This window comes from Myotis myotis, unplaced genomic scaffold, assembly GCF_014108235.1.
Source record: "Myotis myotis isolate mMyoMyo1 unplaced genomic scaffold, mMyoMyo1.p scaffold_m19_p_6, whole genome shotgun sequence".
Classification (NCBI taxonomy): Eukaryota; Metazoa; Chordata; class Mammalia; order Chiroptera; family Vespertilionidae; genus Myotis; species Myotis myotis.
The window spans coordinates 99,459,610-99,481,206 of NW_023416368.1; the positions used below are offsets into that span (position 1 = coordinate 99,459,610).

The following is a 21,597-nucleotide window of genomic DNA, read 5'->3' on the forward strand; positions in this document are numbered from 1 at the left end:
TAAAATGGGGAGACAAAGAAACAACACCCAAATGAAAGAAAGGAAGGAATATCTAGAAAAAAGAAATAAATGGTATGGAAGTAAACAATTTAACAGACATAGAGTTCAGAGTAATGGTTCTAAGGATGCTCAAGGAACTTAAAATACCACCACAGGAACTTAGTGAGAATTACACCAGCATGATAAAGTACATAGAAACCATAAATAACAACCAGTTGGAAATGAAGAATACTATAGGTGACATCAACAATACACTGGAGCCTGACCAGTGTGGCTCAGTGGTTGAGTGTGGACCTATGAACCAGGAGGTCATGGTTTGATTCCCAGGCAGGGCACATGCCTAGGTTGTGGCTCAGTCTCCAGTAGGGGGCTTTCAGGAGGCAGCCAATCAAGATTTTCTCTCATCATTGATGTTTCTCTCTCTCTCTCTCTCTCTCTCTCTCTCTCTCTCTCTCTCTCCCCCGCCCCCTTCCTCTGCATGAGGAGAATATAAAGGAACATTGGGACAACATGAAATGGAACAACATCCACATCACAGGGGTATCAGAGGGAAAAGAAAGTGAGCGAGGGATAGAGAACTTTTTGAAGAAATAATAATAAAAATCTTCCCTAACCTGGTGAAGGAAAAAGTCACACAAGTTCAGGAAACACAGAGAGTCCCAATCAAACTGAACAAAAGAGACCACAGCAAGACGCATCATAATTAAAATGGCAAACATTAAAGGCAAAGAGAGAATCTTAAGAAGAAAGAGAGAGAGAGAGAGAGAGAGAGAGAGAGAGAGAGAGAGAGAGAGAGACAGTTATCTACATGGGAGCTCCCATAAGGCTGTCAGCTGAAACAGTACAAGTCAGAAGAGAATGGTATGGAGTATTCAAAGCAATGAAAATCAAGGATCTGAAATCAAGACTACTTTATGCAGCAAGGCTATCATTCAAAATTGAAGGTGAAATAAAGAGCTTCCCAGACACACACATAAAAACCAAAGGAGTTTATTATCTATCACCAAACCAGAATTGCAAGAAATGCTAAAGGGACTATTATAAGAAGAAGAAGCGGAGCATGTCCATAAAGAATAAAAATGAAAAAACGTATCAATCATAACCTTAAATGTAAATGGCTTACATGCTCCAGTGAAAGGAGACAAAAATGTCACTACATAATACTACAGGGATCAATCCAACAAGAGGATATAACCCTTGTAAACATATATGTATGCAAAAGAAACCATATATGCATGCAATATAGGAGCACTTAAATATACCTAAAGACTTCTGGAGGAATTTTAGGAGAAGATCACCAGCAATACAGTCATAGTAGAGACTTTAACACCCCACTGGCATTACTGGATAGATCTTCCAAACAAAAAAATCAATATGGGCCGAAACCGGTTTGGCTCAGTGGATAGAGCGTCGGCCTGCGGACTGAAGGGTCCTAGGTTCGATTCCGGTCAAGGGCATGTGCCTGGGTTGCGGGCACATCCCCAGTGGGAGATGTGCAGGAGGCGGCTGATCGATGTCTCTCTCTCATCGATGTTTCTAACTCTCTGTCTCTCTCCCTTCCTCTCTGTGAAAAATCAATAAAATATATTTAAAAAAAAAATCAATATGGAAACTACAACCTTAAATGACACACTAAATCAGATGGATTTAATTGATATTTACGGAACATTTCACCCCAAAGCTGCAAAAGTACATATAGAGCGTTCTCAAATATACCACATGTTAGGACACAAAATAAGTCTTTATAAGTTCAAGATGATTGAAATCATATCAAGCATCTTCTCGAATCACAATGGCATGAAACTAGAAATAAACTATAATAAAAAAACTTGCCCAGCTGGTGTGGCTCAGTGTTTGAGTGTTGACCTATGAACCAGGAGGTCACGTTTCAATTCCCAATCAGGGCCCATTCCTGGGTTGTGGGCCCAAACCCCACTGTGGGGCGCATGCAGGAGGAAGTCAATCAATGATTCTCTCATCATTGATTTTTCCATCTTTCTCTCCCTCGCCCTTCCTCTCTTAAATCAATAAAAATATATTTAAAAAACAACTCAAAAACATTCAAACACCTGGAGGCTAAAAAAACATGTTATTAAACAATGAATGGGTTACCAATGAGATCAAGGAAGAAATAAAAAAACTTCCTGAAACATATAAAAAAGAATACGTAACAACTCCAAATCTATGTAACACCATGAAAGCAGTCCTAGAAGGGACGCTCATAGCATTATCGGCCTACCTCAAGAAGCAAGAAAAAGCTCAACTAAATGATCTATCCCTATAAGTAAAATAATGAGGAAAAGAATAAGAAAATCCCAGAGTAAGTAGAAGGAAGGAAATAATAAAGATCAGAGTGGAAATAGATATAGAGACAAAAAAAATCAATAAAAAAGATCAGTGAAACAAAGAGCTGGTTCTTTGAAAAGATAAACAAGATGGAGAAACCTTTATTCTTTTTTTTTTTTTAAAATATATTTTATTGAGTTTTTACAGAGAGGAAGGGAGAGGGATAGAGAGTTAGAAACACCGATCAGCTGCCTCCTGCACACTCCCTACTGGGGATGTGCCCACAACCAAGGTACGTGCCTTGACCGGAATCGAACCTGGGACCCTTGAGTCCACAGGCCGACGCTCTATCCACTGAGCCAAACCGGTTAGGGCAGAAACCTTTATTCTTTATTAATTTATTTTATTTTTTTATATTTTATTGATTTTTTACAGAGAGGAAGGGAGAGGAATAGAGAGTTAGAAACATCAATGAGAGAGAAACACTGACCAGTTGCCTCCTGCACACTCCCTTTTGGGGATGTGCCCACAACCAAGGTGCATGCCCTTGGCCAGAATCGAACCTCGGACCCTTTAGTCCGCAGGCCAACGCTCTATCCACTGAGCCAAACCAGCTAGGGCAGATGAACCTTTAGCCAGACTCATCAAGAAACAACGAGAGAGGACACAAGTAAATAAAATCAGAAATGAAAGAGGCAAATAACAACTGACACCACAGAAATACAAAGATTATAAGAAAATACCATGAACATCTATATGCCAACAAACCTGGGCATAATGGACAGATTCCTGGAAGCATACAATTTTCCATACTCAATCAGGAAGAATCAGGAAACCTGCATAGGCCAATAACAACTAATGAAATTGAAATAGTAAGTAAAAACAAACCTGTAACCTGTAATCATTATACCTGGCCTACTTCCCCATGCCTGTAATTCCTACTTTCCTGTGTAATCTTTGTCCTTCTACCCAATATAAGCAGCTGGCTTATGGGAAGGGTTAGAGCAGATTTTCGTGGATATGACTGCTGCTCTCCCATACTGCTGGCATTATTGGAATAAATGCTCATACATGATTCAACCCTGTCTCTGCTTAATTGGCTCAAATAGTGACAGATGACCTGGACCCATTCATTGTCCAGTTTCAAATTCACAAGAGTGGACACTTCTTCCTTGTGGACTCCGCTGTGCCTGTCCCAGAGTTAGCCCATTCTCTTTGTCTATAGTTAATGTAAATCTTTTCAGAATAGCTTACATTTTCTCCACCTACTTGGTGTATAAAAAATGCTTGCAAACAGAGAACCAAGATGGTGGCATAGGTAAATGCCGGTATTTGCTGCTTCCCACAACCACATCAAAATTACAACTAAAATACAAAACAACCATCATCCAGAACTGACTGAAAGCTGGCTGAATGGAAGTCCTACAACTAGAGAAGTAAAGGAGAAATCACAGTGAGACCGGTAGGAGGAGCAGAGGCATGGAACTGGCTGGTCTGACAACCATGTGTGCTATTTTTTAAAATTGGGAGTTATATCTTGGCTGCAGTGGTCCTGCATGAGCAGCAAGGGGTCCCAGCCCTTCACCAGCCCCCCCCTCCCCAGCCCAGGGTTTCAGGACTGGGAAGAAAAATCCCCATAACTTAAGGCTATAAAAACCAGCAGGGATTATGGCTGAGTGATGCAGAGGCTGCTGGAGACACAGGTGTTCCACTTAAAGGGCTGGCATATGAGCTTACTCAGACTTGATCCCTCTGAGCTCCAGTGCTGAGTGACTTTGGGATATATGGGGAAGAACTGGATTGTCTGGTGTCAGGGAAGGAACTTGGGGGCAGTTTACTCCCAGATGGGGGTCCGTGCAGGGGTCATTGTTCCTGTGCTGGGACCACCTCCATCACAGAGCTGACTGGCAGCCATATCTGAGTTTCCATCAGCCTGGCTCACACTGTTCTCTCAGCCATAGTGATTCCATGAGACCTCACTCCATCCAATTTTCAGCCCCACCCAAGCTGTTTGCAGCAGCTTTTCTATATGAATGGCCTATCCTGGCTCAGGCTTCAGAATGCTAAAATCTCTCAAACAAGCAGAAGTTGGCTTCAGTGTGCCTCAAACCTATCAATAAAAGGCCCAAGACCTGGCACTAGCACCAACCAGTCTTGCTTCACAGCTCAGCCTCGCCTGGGCATTTCACAAGCCCAATACAAGTAGCAGCCATCTGCAGATTCCTCTGTAGCTCCTGCCCAGTGGCCCCAGACAGTGGCTGACTTTGCATCTCCCTGGGAGCCCCAGAGCCAGTGCACATGTGAACAGCTTCAGACCATACTAGATTACAACTCTATATATCCACAAGGGACACACTCAAGGGTCAGACTCAGTGAGCATCAAAGCCTCATTGAAGTAAGTCCTGCTCCATCGGGTGTCTTATGCACAGAAGCTCTTCCACTGTAGTTGCAGCTGGTTCTTATAGCCAATTGGCCTGGAGATCAATTCCTCCAAGTGACACCAACAGTAATCAAGGTTCAACTATAAGACTGTGCACAGAGTTCACACAGGGGCGCACCTAAACTGCCCAGCTCAGGTGAGTGAGGAGGCTGAGCCACTGGGCCCTACAGGACACCTACTACCCAAGGCCACTCTACCAATTCCAGGAGGCATAGCAGCTCTACCTGACACATAGAAACAAACACAGGAAGCAGCCAAAATGCAGAGACAAAGAAATATGTCACAAAGGAAAGAAATGGAAGCAAACAAACTACTGGATACAGAGTTCAAAACCATGGTTATAAGGTTACTCAAAGATCTTAATGAGACCTTCAAGGGACTCAGGGAGACTTTCAAAGATCTTAGTGAGAATGTCAAAGACCCAGTCAGAAATGAAGCATACACTGAAATAAAGAATAATTACAGGGATTCAACAGTAGAGTAGAGAATTCTGAGAATCAAATCAATAATTTGGAATATGAGGAAGCAAAAAAACACCCAATCAGAAGAGCAAAAAGAAAAAAGAATCCAAATATATGAAGATAGTGTAAGGAATCTCTGGGCCAACTTCAAGCGTACCAACAATCACTTTATGGGGGTGCCATAAGGAGAAGAGAGAGAGCAAGGTATTGAAAACCTATTTGAAGAAATAATGACAGGAAACTTCCCCTACCTGGTGAAAGAAATAGACTTACAAGTCCAGGAATACAGAGAGTCCCAAACAAGATGACCCCAAAGAGGCCTTCAACACGACACATCATAATTAAAATGCCAAGGGTTAAAGACAAAGAGAGAATCTTAAAAGCAGCAAGAGAAAAGCAGTTAGTTACCTACAAGAAAGCACCCATAACTGTCAGCTGATTTCTCAACAGAAACGTTGCAGGCCAGAAGGGAGTGGCAAGAAATATTCAAAGTGATGAATAACAAGGACCTATGACCAAGATTACTTTACCCAGCAAAGCTATCATTTAGAATTGAAGGTCAGATAAAGAGCTTCACAGACAAGAAAAAGCTAAAGGAGTCCATCACCACCAAACCAGTATTACATGAAATGTTGAAGGGTATTCCTGAATGAGAAGGAGAAGAAGAAGAAAAAGGAAGAAGAAAAAAGAAGAAGAAGAAGAAGAGATAAAAATATGTACATTAAAATGGCAATAAATAAATATCTATCAATAATTAAATCTATAAATCAAAATGAACAAACAAGAACTCCTAATCAAAATAAACTGATGAATAAAATAGAATCAGAGGCATGGAAATATGGAACAGACTGATGAATCTCAGAGGGAACGGGAGAGGGGGAGGGAAGAGATTAGCCAAAGATCTTATATGCGTATATGCATTACCTATGGACACAGACAATAGGGTGGTGAAGGCCTGGGGTGGGGTGGGAACCAGGTGGAGGGGGGCAATGAGGGAGAAAAAGGGGGAAATCTGTAATACTCTCAACAATAAAGATTTTATTTTATTTTATTTTATTTTATTTTATTTTATTTTATTTTTATTTTTTATATTTTATTGATTTTTTACAGAGAGGAAGGGAGAGAGATAGAGAGTTAGAAACATCGATGAGAGAGGAACATCGATCAGCTGCCTCCTGCACATCTCCTACTGGGGATGTGCCCGCAACCCAGGTACATGCCCTTGACCGGAATCGAACCTGGGACCTTTCAGTCCGCAGGCTGACGCTCTATCCACTGAGCCAAACCGGTTTCGGCAATAACAACAACAATAAAGATTTTAAAAAATACTTGCAAACCTCCTGGACAAGTCTTTCCTAATTAGCCATGCTTCTTGGGGTTTAGACTCCAAGATGCAAAACTTGTCTTTTTTTTTTTTTTTTTTGCTAGCAGTGGCCTAATAAATCCTTTTTTTTGAAAAAGACTCTTAGCCATGGAAGTTAAAATTTTTTGTTTAACATATATATGAAATATATATATGTATATATATATGAATCTATATTATGTATATGAAATATATATACATTAAGGGATATATATATATATATATATATTAGAATTCCATTTTTACTTTTATAAAGGAAAAACTATTAGTGTCTTTATGTATATTTTTCTATGAACATAAATAGTTGTGGACAGATGCACACTGTTAATGTTGTTTATCTCATGATGCCCAGTTGGATAGGGAATGATAAACAAAATAATTAACTCAAATAATTATTGTGAAATATTTCAGACATTCAAAAGTCTTAGTGTTACCATTGTAACTAGCTAGTTATTAATATTAATAACAGAAAGAAAGCAAAGAGGAGGCCAGACATTATAAGCACGGTCATCTGGGCAGCTTCATCCATTCCCTGCAGGTCTCTGGGGAAAGGGGTCAAACAAAGAGGGAGATGGCTGCATGCACAGCGAAGGTGGGTGACAGGGAAAATGCTTGTCTGTCAGTCAAACCTGAGAATAAGATGATTGGCTGGGCGGGTGGAGCCACTGCATGCTCATGAAATCCTGGAAGGTTAAAATAACCAAAGAAACCGACTCTCTCTCGTGCTCCTGCTCCACACTTACTCCATGGCCTGCACTCATTCGTGCGCTAGCTCCCCGTGTGGCCCTACCAACCGCATGGCCATGGACTCCACACGCAATGGGCTGCAGCTGGGAACACAAGCTAAGCTGGCCAGATGTAGATGCTTTAAATGAAGTGGGGACTCCGGGCAGTGGCTTGAATTCTTGCCCTTCTGAAGACAAGCTTGGAGGTTTTCCACGGCAGGATGGAGAGAAGTGAGACCCTGGAAACCCAGGGGTTTAATTTCACACAAATAAATATCACTCATTGTCCTTGTGAGTCTTAGGAAATTCCTTTCCTTGCGACACTGCAGGAATTCTGCTTCCGCTGGCAACAGCTGGGGACAGAGAGGGTGCCCCACCCACACTATTAGGACTCACTAATATAAAAAACACAAATGTACTCAAGAAGGATTGAATACTGCTGTGTACAACTCCTGGATCACATTGCATGTTCTCCCTCCTGAAACTGCATGTCATCCAATTTTACTTTATGTCTATGCATTCTAATCATAATATGCACAAGCATACACCTTCAAATTTTTGGTTATTTAAAATTAGTTTGCATATTTAAAGCTTTATATAAATGGTGTGATGTATTGAAGGCATTTCTTTGAAAAAAATTATTTCTTCAACATAAGGCTTTTGTGATTGATCCAGATTTATTTATTTATTTAAAATATATTTTATTGATTTTTTTACAGAGAGGAAGAGACAGGGATAGAGAGTTAGAAACATGGATCAGCTGCCTCATGCACACCCCCTACTGGGGATGTGCCCATAACCAAGGTACATGCCCTTGACCAAAATCGAACCTGGGACCCTTTAGTCCGAAGGCCTATGCTCTATTCACTGAGCCAAACCGGTTAGGGCTGATCCAGATTTATATATACATGTATACCATGCATGTATATACTCATATATGTATGTATATATGTTTTATATACATAAAATCTTTTTCTTTTGAGTTGACTTATTACAAAGAGCACATATTACTTTTGTAATTTATAAAACTACTATTAATATTTGTTTTATAAAAAAACTTTTCTGATGCCGAAACCGGTTTGGCTCAGTGGATAGAGCGTCATCGGCCTGCGGACTGAAAGGTCCCAGGTTCGATTCCGGTCAAGGGCATGTACCTGGGTTGCGGGCACATCCCCAGTGGGGAGTGTGCAGGAGGCAGCTGATCGATGTTTCTCTCTCATCGATGTTTCTAACTCTCTATCTCTCTCCCTTCCTCTCTGTGAAAAATCAATAAAATATATTTTAAAAAAACACAAAAAAACCCTTTTCTGAGCAATAGGAGAGTCTGGATAAATGCCAGGACACACCTGTGTTTGGATAAGAAAACGTAACACATCAAACATATCAATAATCCTTAAATTTTTGGTAATTGAAGCACTAGGTGCTGGTATCAGAATAGAGCCCCTAATTGATGGAAAAGAATTAGGAGTCTGCAACCATTCCCTGTAGATATGAGCACTTAGTAAGTGAAAAAAAAAATACAATTTTACAGGTCAATGTCAGACTATTAAATAAGTTATATTGGAAAAGCCAGCTAACTGAGTGAGGGGAAATTGCATGACTATTTTACTGCACATACTAAAATAAATTTTAGATGATTCAAGATATAATACTTTGGTCCAAATAACGAAGAAACCATGGGTAAAGCCAGTAAAAACAAGGGGAGATTTTTCACCTTAAGGTCTTCATCCGAACCACAGAAAATGAATTGTGTGACCATTTCTCAATCTTATATAAAACTGGTATATTTCTATGCTAAAAACAGAAGTGAATTCATTACATACAACAGATACCTACAGCAATAAGGCTTAATTCTATCTGAAAACCCTTGTTTAAAAAGGTTAAAACACAAATAACAAATGTTAAAAAATAGTTGCAACATACACTGCGTGGCCAGATTATTATGACCACCCCATCAGTACAATGAAGTGAATTAGTTATGCAAATAATAACCATAATAAAACCTTGAGAGTATTTGCTTAGGAAGTTTTCAATATTCAGTATTTTTGGAAGTGTCAATGAAGTACTGATGGGGTGGTCGTAATAATCTGGCCACTCAGTGTGTATGTGGACGAAAGAGGGGCCACATACTAACCTGACAAGCTCAGGATAGACCCGCATGGTGGCCTTACAAACTCAGAGACCTAAAGCACCCACATGGGATGGTCTGTAATGAAAACTTTGTTGCTAAAAGCGAGTCATGGCGAGTAGTCATGTTCTAGGGTGGTGTCTTTCTTTTTTTTTTTTTTAATATATTTTTATTCTTTTCAGAGAGGAAGGGAGAGGGAGAGATAGAAACATCAATGATGAGAGATCATTGATCAGCTGCCTCCTGCATGCCCCCCACTGGGGATCAAACCCACAACCCAGGCATGTGCCCTTGACTTGAATCGAACTCCAGATCCTTCAGTCCACAGGCCAACACTCTATCCACTGAGCAAAACCAGCTAGGGCAAGGCTGGTATCTTTCTTGACAAGGGTCAATCATTACCTTAACTCAGGCCGTCTGTTGTCTTTTTGCGATAACATGCCTTTGGAATGTCAGGATAATTTCCCTTTCCCAGACCCCTCAGAGCATATCTCCCACTAGAGCAGGAACCCTTATTATTGTTATTGTGTTAATTGTTAAGTATCCTGTACTCACTTATGTAAAAGAAGGATGTGTCTACTTGCTTTACTTTTTAAAAAAATATATTTTATTGATTTTTTTACACAGAGGAACGGAGAGGGATAGAGAGTTAGAAACATTGATGAGAGAGAAAGATCAATCAGCTGCCTCCATCAAACCCCCTACTGGGGATGTGCCCACACCAAGGTACATGCCCTTGACTGGAATCGAACCTGGGACCCTGGAGTCTGCAGGCTGGCGCTCTATCCACTGAGCCAAACCGGTTAGGGCTTCGATTTACTTTTTATCCAATCCCAGAGATTTCCCTGCTTTGCGTTCTCCTGTCTCCCTAATCTACCGCCAGTGAATTTCTTATATCCCCCTTATGTCTTCTCCTTGATTCTGATGTACAAAATAAGTGCATCTTCTCAATCAATTGAGATTTTGCTTCCTGGCAATTGTAGTCAGTTTGGTTCAGAAACTAGTGAGGAGGGAGGGCTGGCAAGGGGCAGGGCAGTGGTGGTGGTGGTGGGACATGGCCCTGCTGCAGGGAGCTGCTGTGGGGGTGGTGGATCCCCAGGTGGCCCGGGGGTTAGGGGACGGCGGCCACAGTATGGCTCTCAGGACTGATGCTCAAGTGGATGGTGGTCGGGGACAAATACAATCTAAATGTATCCTAATAAATATTGTGTTTATGGCTTCAGGCCAATTTTAAAAGCTAAGTGAGATAAGTCAGAGACAAATACTGCATGATCTCACTTATATATGAAATTTAATTTAAAAACAAAGAAAAACAAAACTCATAGAAAAAGAGATCAGATTTGTGGTTATCAGAGGTGGGGGAGGGAGAGGAATTTGAGGGAGTCAAAAGATTCAAACTTCTAGTTATAATATAAGTATGTCCTAGGGATGTAATATACACCATAATGACTTAGCTAACGCTGCTTAATGGCATGTAGGACAGTTGTTAAGAGAATAAATTCTGTCCGGCTGGTATTGCTCATTGGTTGACAGCATCGACCCATGAACCAGGAGGTCACGGTTTGATTCCCAGTCAGAGCACATGCCTGGGTTTCAGGTAGCCAATCAACGATTCTCTCTCATCATTGATGTTTCCCTCTCTCTCCCTTCCTCTCGGAAATCAATAAAAAAAGAGAATAAATTCTAAGAATTTTCATCATTAGGAGTTTAGACGTGCCTGCTCACAAGCTATGCCAACTGATGCCTTCCTGGAGGTGTGTGTGTCCACAGTCTCCCAGCACCACAGTCAGTGTCACCCTGAGGAGCAAGCAGTGCCTCCTGGGACTGACTCTGTGACAGGGCCAGACAGAAAGGCTATGATGGTCTGAAGTGGGAAGCAGCCCATTGTCTTCACTATCAGAGACGTGCAAACAAGGATTCCGGAAGGCTGGAGACCCTTGAACCCTGGCAAGGGCCAGGGTGATGCACCGATTGTTTAGTCCGGACAATGGGGGCTTAAGCATTTCCTGACCAAATAGGCTCAGAATAAATATTTCTAATATTTACTGACCTTTAAGATACTCTGTCTGCTACCGCAATTGCCTGCCTGACTAAGGGCTGTATGTGTATCCAAGATTGAATAAAAGGTGGGCAAGGCCTGGGCACCAGTGGAAATCCTTTTTCTTGCATTGGGCTTGCCCGCCTGGCCCCCAATATTTCCAAATTATTATTTCTTGTCTTGTCTCTTTCATTGGCATACAGCTCCTCTTCCAGATCCTGAACCCTCAAACACGTAGGACGTGGGGGAACATTCACAGTCTGAGGCCTTTATCTTATCCTATGACTAATGTTTTCCTTATATGCTTCTCTGTGGTAAATCCAATCTCTTTTCAAAAATGTGAAAGAGGAGTGGGCACCAGAACTTAAGAAATACTCATCAAATGTATTTTTATTAACAGGAACTCAGATTGATCTCCAAGATGACCTAAAACCATTAGCAAGACTGAATGATATGAAAGAAAAACCTGTATGTGTGGAACACGGTCAGAAACTAGCAACAGAGATAGGAGCGGGACTCCGATGTGAAATGTTCAGCTTTAACCCGGGAGGGAATGGAGACTGCTTTGGATAAGGCTATCACAGCCACTTTAACTCCAAAGAAACACAGTCAAATAAAGAATAGGATCAAGATGTATAAACTGTTGTTTGATTACATGAGAAACATCTTCAGTGGCCAAGGGAACTAACTGTGCATTTTTTTCTAAGAAAGCATATGAAATGCTACAGCTATTCCCAGGCCTCTTATAAATACTGAAGCAGTATAAAACTCAAAAGGAAAATATAACTGTGTCTTCAGAATTCTATAAAGTTCACTAGGAATGCTTCTTAAAAGTCCAAGAAGCAGAGAAACCAAGATGGCATAGGTAAACACCGGAAATTGCTGCCTCGCAAAACCACTACAAAAATACAACTAAAAGACAAAACGGGCCCTAACTGGTTTGGCTCAGTGGATAGAGCATCAGCCTGTGGACTCAAGGGTCCCAGGTTCAATTCCGGTCAAGTACCTTGGTTGCAGGCACGTCCCCAGTAGGGAGTGTGCAGGAGGCAGCTGATCGATGTTTCTCTCTCATCGATGTTTCCAACTCTCTATCCCTCTCCCTTCCTCTCTGTAAAAAATCAATAAAACATATTTTTTTAAAAAAAGACAAAACAGACATCATCCAGAACCACAGGAAGGCTGGCTGAGTGGAAATTCTACAACTAGAAGAAAGAGAAAAGCACACTGAGACTCAGAGGAGGTGCGGAAGTAAAGTGCAGAGGTACGGAGGCGCATGTGGAAAGGGCTGGCAACTGAGGATGCACTGTCTTTTTCAATCAGTAGGGAGTCTCAAGCTCCTGATGGCCCTGACTCTAGTTCCAGGAGCGTCTCTGGGGACCCAGACTCATATGGGGAGAAACTGGACTGTTTGGCATTGGTCAAAACTCGAGGGCAGCTTTCTCTCAGAGGTGCTTGCAGCTGATTACCGGGACACTGAGACGCAGGGCCCTTAGGGTAGGACTGAGGAGCAGCCATAGCTGCTTGCTCAGCCCTGTTGATCCTCTGAGACCCTGCCCCACCCAAGCTGTGCACAGAGGCTTTTTCATATGAAAGGCCTGGCCCTTTGCAATATAAAATTATCTAACAAACTACAGCTGGGTCAGAGAGACCCAGAACTTCCAAAAGAAGACCCAAGGCCCCACAGCAGCTTGCATCGCTTCACAGCTGGGCCTCATCTGGGCACCTCCAAACTCCAAACAAAGAAGAGGAATCTGTAGATGTCTCCATAGCTCCTGCTGGGTAGCCTCAGGCAGAGGGTAAATTAGCACCTCCTTAGAGATCCAAGAGCCAGTGTACCCAGTGGTCAGAGTGGGACCATCCAGATTACAACTCCTCAGATCCATAAGGAACACACTCAGGGGGCAGACTCAGTGAGCACCAAAACCCCACTGAAGCAAGTCTTGCCCCAGAAGAGTGTCTCCAACACAGAGGTTCTCTCACTGCAGACACAGCTGATTCTCACAGCCAATTGGCCTGGAGGTCAATTGCTCCCAGTGATACCTACAACAATCAAGGCTTAACTACAAGAAGACTGTGCACAAAGCCCACAAAGGGGTGCACCAAGAGTGTCCACCTCAGGTAATTGGGGAGGCTGAGCTACTGGGCCCTATAGGACACTCTATCAACACAGGGAAGCATAAAAAATGCGAAGACAAAGAAACAAGTCACAAATGACAGAAATGGAGGAAAGCAAACGACTAAATATAGAGTTCAAAACCACACTTCTAAGGTTTTTCAAGAATTTTTTAGAAACCACCAATAAATTTAGTGAGACCCTCAAGAAATCTAGTGAGACCCTTGAGGTTATGAAAAAGGACCAACTAGAAATTAAGCATACACTGACTGAAATAACGAATATTATACAGAGTTCCAACAGCAGACTAGAGGATCGCAAGAATCAAGTCAAAGATTTGAAATATGAAGAAGCAAAAAAAACCCAACCGGAAAAACAAAAAGAAAAAAGAATCCAAGAATGTGAAGATAGTGTAAGGAGCCTCTGGGACAACTTCAAGCGTACCAACATCCACATTATGGTGGTGCCAGAAGAAGAGAGAGAGCAAGATATGAAAACCTATTTGAAGAAATAATGACAGAAAACGTCCCCCACCTGGTGAAAGAAATAGACTTACAAATCCAGGAAGCGCAGAGAACCCCAAACAAAAGGAATCCAAAGAGGACCACACCAAGACACATAATTAAAATGCCAAGAGCAAAAGACAAAGAGAGAATCTTAAAAGCAGCAAGAGAAAAAAAATCAGTTACCTACAAGGGAGTACCCATACGACTGTCAGCTGATTTCTCAACAGAAACTTTGCAGGCCAGAAGGGAGTGGCAAGAAATATTCAAAGTGATGAATAGCAAGAACCTACAACCAAGATTACTTTACCCAGCAAAGCTATCATTCAGAATTGAAGGTCAGATAAAGAGCTTCACAGATAAGAAAAAGCTAAAGGAGTTCATCACCACCAAATCAGTATTATATGAAATGCTGAAAGGTATCCTTTAAGAAGAGGAAGAAGAAGAAAAAGGTAAAGATACAAATTATGAACAACAAATACACATCTATCAACAAGTGAATCTAAAAATCAAGTGAATAAATAATCTGATGAACAGAATAAACTGGTGAATATAATAGAATCAGGGGCATGGACAACAGGGGGATGAGCACATGAGTGGGGGGGAGGGTGGGGGTTTAATGTGGGGGATGAGGACACATCTGTAATACCTTAACTTATAAAGAATTAAAAAAAATAAAAAATAATGTATAACACACACACAAAAAAGAAAGGGAGTGGACTGACTATTCTTGGGGGGAAAGGGGTGTGGGGGGTGTGGGAAGAGACTGGACAAAAATCGTGCACCTATGGATGAGGACAGTGAGGGGTAAGTGCAGAGGGTGGGGTTGGAACGGTGTGGAGGGGAGCTATGGGGGGAAAAAAGAACAACTGTAATAATCTGAACAATAAAGATTTAATTAAGAAATAAAGTCCAAGAAGCAGCAAATAGCATCTGAAGCCAGTTTATTTTTTTTCATTTTTTAAAATAAATTAAAAAAAATAAATTTTAATTTTAAAATTACAGTTGACATACATTATTACATTATTTTCATGTGTACACCCCAGTGATTTGACATTACATAACTTACTAAGTGATCATCCAAATAAATCTCGTACCCATCTGACACTAGTATCTAATATTAGAATAATATATTCTATATTCCCTATGCTGTACTTTATATACCCATGATTATTCTGTAACAACCAATTTGTACTTCTTAATCCCTTCGCTTTTTTCACCCATCCCCCAAACCCCCATTCCACCTGACAATCATCAAGATGTTCTCTGTGTCTATGCGGCTGTTTCTGTTTTGCTTATCCATTTATTTATTTTAGATTAAATTGTTGATATATATGTATTCATTGCCATTTTATTGTTCATATTTTTGATATTTTTCTTCCTAAAGAAGACATTTAATATAATATAACATTTGATATAATACAACATTTCATATAGTACTGGTTTGGTGGTGATGAATTCCGTTAGCTTTTTCTAGTCTGGGAAGCTCTTTTATCTGTCTTTCAATTCTAAATGACTAGAGGCCTGGTGCACAAATTCATGCACATTGAAAGAAAATTAATTAGAAGAAATATTTTAGAGGCCAGGGAGGGACCACAGGAGGTTGGCTGGCTGGGGAGGGACTGCAGGAGGGCTCCAGGGCATGTCCGGCCTGTCTCACTCAGTCCTGATCGGCCAGACCCCAGCAGCAAGCTAACCTACCGGGTGGAGCGTCTGCCCCCTGGTGGTCAGTGAGCATCATAGTGGCTGGTCAAGTGGTTGACCGAATAGTCAACCGATTAGTTGGACACTTAGCATATTAGGCTTTTAAAAATATATATATATTTCTTTATTGATTTCAGAGAGAAAGGGAGGAGAGAGAGACAGAAACATCAATGATGAGAGAGAATCATTGATTGGCTGCCTCCTGCTTGCCCCGCACTGGGGATTGAGCCCGAAACCCAGGCATGTGCCCTTGGCTGGAATCGAACCCGGATCCCTCCGTCCACAGGCTGATGCTTTATCCACTGAGCCAAGCCAGCTAGGGCAGGCTTTTATACATATAGATAGCTTTGCTGGGTAAAGTAATCTTGATTGTAGGTCCCTGCTTTTTATCACTTTGAATATTTCTTGTTGCTCCCTTCTGGTCTGCAAAGTTTCTTTCTTTTTTTTTTTTTTTAATTAAATCTTTATTGTTCAGATTATTACATTTGTTCCTCTTTTTTTTCCCCCCATAACTCCCCTCCTCCCAGTTCCCGCCCCACCCTCCGCCCTCACTCCCCACCCACTGTCCTCATCCATAGGTGCACGATTTTTGTCCAGTCTCTTCTCTTCCCACATCTCCCACACCCCTTTCCCCCCCAGGAATAGTCAGTCCATTCCCTTTCTATGTCCCTGATTCTATTATAATCACCAGTTCATTCTGCTCATCAGATTATTTATTCACTTGATTTTTAGATTCACTTGTTGATAGATGTGCATTTGTTGTTCATAATTTGTATCTTTACCTTTTTCTTCTTCTTCCTCTTCTTAAAGGATACCTTTCAGCATTTCATATAATCCTGGTTTGGTGGTGAGGAACTCCTTTAGCTTTTCCTTATCTGTGAAGCTCTTTATCTGACCTTCAATTCTGAATGATAGCTTTGCTGGATAAAGTAATCTTGGTTGTAGGTTCTTGGTATTCATCACTTTGAATATTTCTTGCCACTCCCTTCTGGCCTGCAAAGTTTCTGTTGAGAAATCAGCTGACAGTCGTATGGGTATTCCCTTGTAGGTAACTGAGTTTCTTTCTCTTGCTGTTTTTAAGATTCTCTCTTTATCTTTTGCTCTTGGCATTTTAATTATGATGTGTCTTGGTGTGGTCCTCTTTGGATTCCTTTTGTTTGGGGTTCTCCGAGCTTCTTGGACCTGTAAGTCCATTTCTTTCACCAGGTGGGGGAAGTTTTCTGTCATTATTTCTTCAAATAGGTTTTCAATATCTTGCTCTCTCTCATCTTCTGGCACCCCTATAATTCTGATGTTGGTACGCTTGAAGCTGTCCCAGAGGCTCCTTATACTATGCTCGCATTTTTGGATTCTTTTTTCATTTTGCTTTTCCGGTTGGGTGTTTTTTGCTTCCTCGCATTTCAAATCATTGACTTGATTCTTGCGCTCCTCTGGTCTGCTGTCGGGAGTCTGTATAATATTCGTTATTTCAGTCAGTGTATGCTTAATTTCTAGTTGGTTCCCCAATATAAGATCAAGGGTCTTATTAGTTTTCTTGTAGATCTCATTAAGTTTATCGGCGGCTTCTAAACAGTTCTTGAGAGACCTTAAAAGTGTGGTTCTGAACTCTATATCTTCCATTGACAATTTTGTCCTGTTTCTTTGTCTCCGCATTTTGTTATGCTTCCTTGGTGCACCCCCTCGTGGTCTTTGTTCGCAGTCTTATAGTTAAACCTTGTTGTAGCTAATACCAGGGAGGGTTTGACCTCCAGGCCAAGTGGCTATGAGAATCAGCTGTGTCAGCAGTGAGAGAACTTCTGTCCTCTAGGGAGGTGCTAATCTAGCCTTTGCCTGAGGCTATCCGGCAAATGCCTGTGTGCAGGGCTTGGGCGGGGCGGGTCGCACAGGATCAACAGGGAGAGCAGTTATGGCGGCTCTCAGTCCTGTCCCCAGGGGCTCTGCCTCTCTGAGTCCCAGCACCCGCTGCAAAGCTCAGAGAGAAAGCTGCACTCGCTCTGACCGAAGCCAGACAGTCTCGCTTCTCCCATTTGAGTCTGGGTCCCTAAAGACTCGCCGGGATCTGGAGCTCAGAGTCTGCGACTCCCTCCCGATTGAAAACACCAACCGCGCCCTCCGTCGCCAGCCTGCTCCGCGCACTCCGCACCTCAGAATTTGACTTCAGCACTGCGCCTCCTCTGAGTGTCCGTATGCGTTTCTCTTTCCTCCTAGTTGTAGGACTTCCACTCAGCCAGCGTTCCTGTGGTTCTGGGTGATGTCCCTTCCGTTTTTTGGTTTCACTTTTGAAGTAGTTGTTCAAAGCAGCAAACTCCGGCGTTAACCTATGCCGCCATCTTGGTTCTCTAAAAATCAAAGTTTCTTTCTTTCTTTTTTTTTTCTAAGGGACACACTTTATTAGAAACGTTCCTCATTCATCAGTGAAATTCACATTGAAGTGGGGGTGGCAGTGCCGTCTGGGGCTCCGAGATGCCACTGCTGGGACAATTTCCAGTTAAAAATGAGTCTGGGCAGAGAGCGGAAACACTGGAGGGCTGCCCAGAGGAGGCAGTCTCAGCAGCAGCATCCTTCTGGGAGAGGGCCAGGTTTGGAGCAGGCGAAGAAGGTGCCTCCCACGGCCACCCTTCCAGTTACAGGGCTGCCCCCGCGGGCCCACCCTGATAAATAAACAGCACGTCACGCATGCATTTGAAACAAACAAGCTCGTACAAGCCTCCTAAAGTGAAAAAATAGTTTGCTCAAATAAAGCTTTGTGGCAACCAGGCTGCATCCTGAGTGGATGGTTGCCTAGAGACCCCCGGCACCCCCGAAGGCTCCCCGGGCATATCCACCAGGGGGTTGCAATGCCCCCAACCTCCCCATTAGCACCTTTGGACTAAGTACTGCCCTCGCCTAGTACTCCTCTCTTAAAATGCACCTGCTACTTAACATAATAATAAAGGAAACACTCTGTCCCTGGGGTGAATTTGTGAGACTCGCTTCCCTGTGCCGGGGCAATTGGGGGACAGTGGTGGGTGTGGGGCAGGAAGGCAGTGTCACGGGTAAGTAAACGACTTTCAAAGAGGTAAGCAGAGGTAAGCCGGAGGCGGCTCAACACTGCTCGGGCCACTTGCCAGTTCTGCCTGCGGGCATCCCCTGCAAAGGGGGAAGTCCTCAAGTGTCTGGCTGCCCTGACAGGGGTGAGGCCCCGAGGGGACCCAGTGGCCGCTGTCATCACTCATGACCCAGAGGCAGTCTCTCCCCAGCCGGCCCTGTCTGCTCGCACACAACAGTCTCCTGCGCCGTTTTATTCATTCTCTCTCTTTTTAAAAAATATATTTTACTGATTTTTTACAGAGAGGAAGGGAGAGGGGTAGAGAGGCAGAACATCGATGAGAGAGAAACATCGATCAGCCGCCTCCTGTACACTTCCCACTGGGGATGTGCCCGCAACCAAGGCACACGCCCTTGACCGGAATCCAACCTGGGGCCCTTTAATCCACAGGCCGACGCTCTATCCACTGAGCCAAACCGGTTAGGGCTATTCATTCTCTTGAATATGGAAACAGGCTCCCGGATCAATACGGATCTGGTGGCTGCTGAGTCCAGTGGGCAGGCAGGCCCTCCTCCGGGCAGAGGCCCCGGGGGCTTCGCGGCTTCCAAGCAGGTGTCGGACTTGGGGGAGCTGCTTCTCAGGCAGCAAATACTGTTGGCAACAGACATTCATTTGTAAAGTTGGGAACACATACTGGCCTTCCAAAGAGCTGCAAGTTCTGGGGGATCGGGGTGAGAAAGACACCTTCCTGAATGTTCTGTGTGCCCGTGAGAGGAAAGGCCGGGCCAGCGGCCTGCCCACTGCTGCCCCTCAGCGCGCACAGCCCGGTCACTGGGACTGCAGATAGTTTTGGAGAGACTGAGGCAGGGGCAGGGAGCCGATGTACTGCAGGCCCTGGCGGCCCAGGGCCAGGCGGATGGCTCTCCGGACAGGTCCAGCAGCGGCAGGGGCTCGGCATGAAAGAGAGGGCGGACGCCTGAAGGTCCTGGACTCCCCGGGGAGGCGGCTGCGGCCGACACCCAATCCGGGGCCCCCGAGCTCCCCTGAAGGCGCCGGCTCGCTCCCTGGGGCCACGGCTGGTGCCCAGCAGCAGCGCCCCCTCTGCCCGGCAGGTGGCCTGGAGTTGGAGCGTTCTTGGGGCAGTTGGCGCTCGGACGCTACGGGAAGGTGCCAGAGGTCGGGTAGGAGCGGGCAAGCGCCCTCCTGCGCAGATCCCGGGGCGCGCCGAGGCCCTCGCAGTAGCCGCTGCAAAGCTCTGCGCCCGACCCGGAGGGCGGCGGGTCCCGAGCTCAGGGCTCACGGACGCGCCTCGGCCGCCGGCCCCTGGCACGCCCTGCGGCTTCCCCTGCGCCCTGAGCGCAGGCAGCGGTGACTGGAGCCGGGCCCCGGACGCCGACTGTGGTGCGCTCTTCGCCCTCCCCAAGGGCTGGGCGCCTTTGTGTGCAGGGCGCGCCAACTGCCGGGGCCAGCACTGGATGCTGCAGCCGCTGCCGCCAACCCCTCCTCCACCACAGCTGGCTCCCCGCCTTCCAGGAGGGCCGGGAGGCTTTGGTCTGCAAAGTTTCTGTTGAGAAATCAGCTGACAGTCTTATAGGAGGTCTCTTGTAGGTAACTAAGTGCTTTTCTCTTGCTGCTTTTAAGATTCTCTCTTTGTCTTCAACCTTTTGCATTTTAATTATGTGTCTTGGTGTGGGCCTCTTTGGGTTCATCTTGTTTGGGACTCTCTGCACGTCCTGGGCTTGTATGTCTATATTCATCACCAGGTTAGGAAAGTTTCCTATTATTATTTTTTTATATAAGCTTTTAAGTCCTTGCTCTCTCTGCTTCTGGCACCCCCACGATGTGCATGTTGGTATGCTTGAAGCTGTCCCAGAGGCTCCTTATATTATCCCCATTTATTTTTTGCTGTTTTGCTTGGATGTTTTCTGCTGTCTTCTCTTCCAGATCTCTGATGTGATCTTCTGCTTCATCTACTCCACTGTGGGTTCCTGTAATGTATTTTTCATTTCAGTTAATGTAGTCTTTATTTCTGACTGGTTCTTTTTTTTCTGGTTTCTAGGTCCATTTTTACATTTCCTAGCTCTTTGCTGAAGTTCTCGTAAGTCCTTCTACTTTTCCTCTGAGTTCAGGGAACACCCTCACTAGCAGGGCTCTGAGCTCTGCGTCCGGTAGATGGCTTGTCTCCACTTTGTTAAGTTATTTTTCTGGAGTTTTATTCGGTTCTTTCACTTGGGACATGTTTCTTCGTCTCCTCATTTTGGCTGTTTCCCTGTGTTTGTTTCTAGATATTCGGTAGAGCTGCTTTATCTTCCCACCTTGGTAGAGTCGCCTAGTGTGCTAAGTGACCCGTAGAGTCCAGTGGCTCAGCCTCCCCAATCACCCAAGCTGTTCATTTGAGGTGTGTGCCCCATGTGGGCTGTGTACGCCCTCCTCTTGTAGTTGAGCTTTGTTTGCTGTTGGCATGGCAATGGGAGAGATTTACCACCTGCCCAGTCAGCTGGAAGAACTGGCTGTGACCACCGACACCAATTTCTGAGCACAGTGGAGCAGCAGCTGTGCAGTGGCCCAGCCCATAGAACAGTACTCACTTCAGCAAGGCTCTGGTGCCCACTGAGTCTGCCCCTTGAGTGTGTCGCTTGTGGAGGTGGTTGCGTGGTGGTACTTCAATGTGATCTGAAGCTGTCTACTGGGTGCGCTGGCTCTGGGGCCTCCCAGGAAGTACAGGCCAAGGTCAGCCATTGCCTGTGTTCTGCCTGGGGCCACCCAGTATGAGCTACAAAGCGATCTGCAGATGGCTGCTACTTGTGC

General features: G+C 44.0%; 1 pseudogene; it reads left to right on the forward strand.

Moving 5' to 3' along the window:
* The window catches only part of LOC118658597, an 18,524-nt pseudogene extending 6,424 nt beyond the window's left edge, over nucleotides 1–12,100 (forward strand).
* Nucleotides 12,101–21,597: the final 9,497 nt, after the last annotated feature.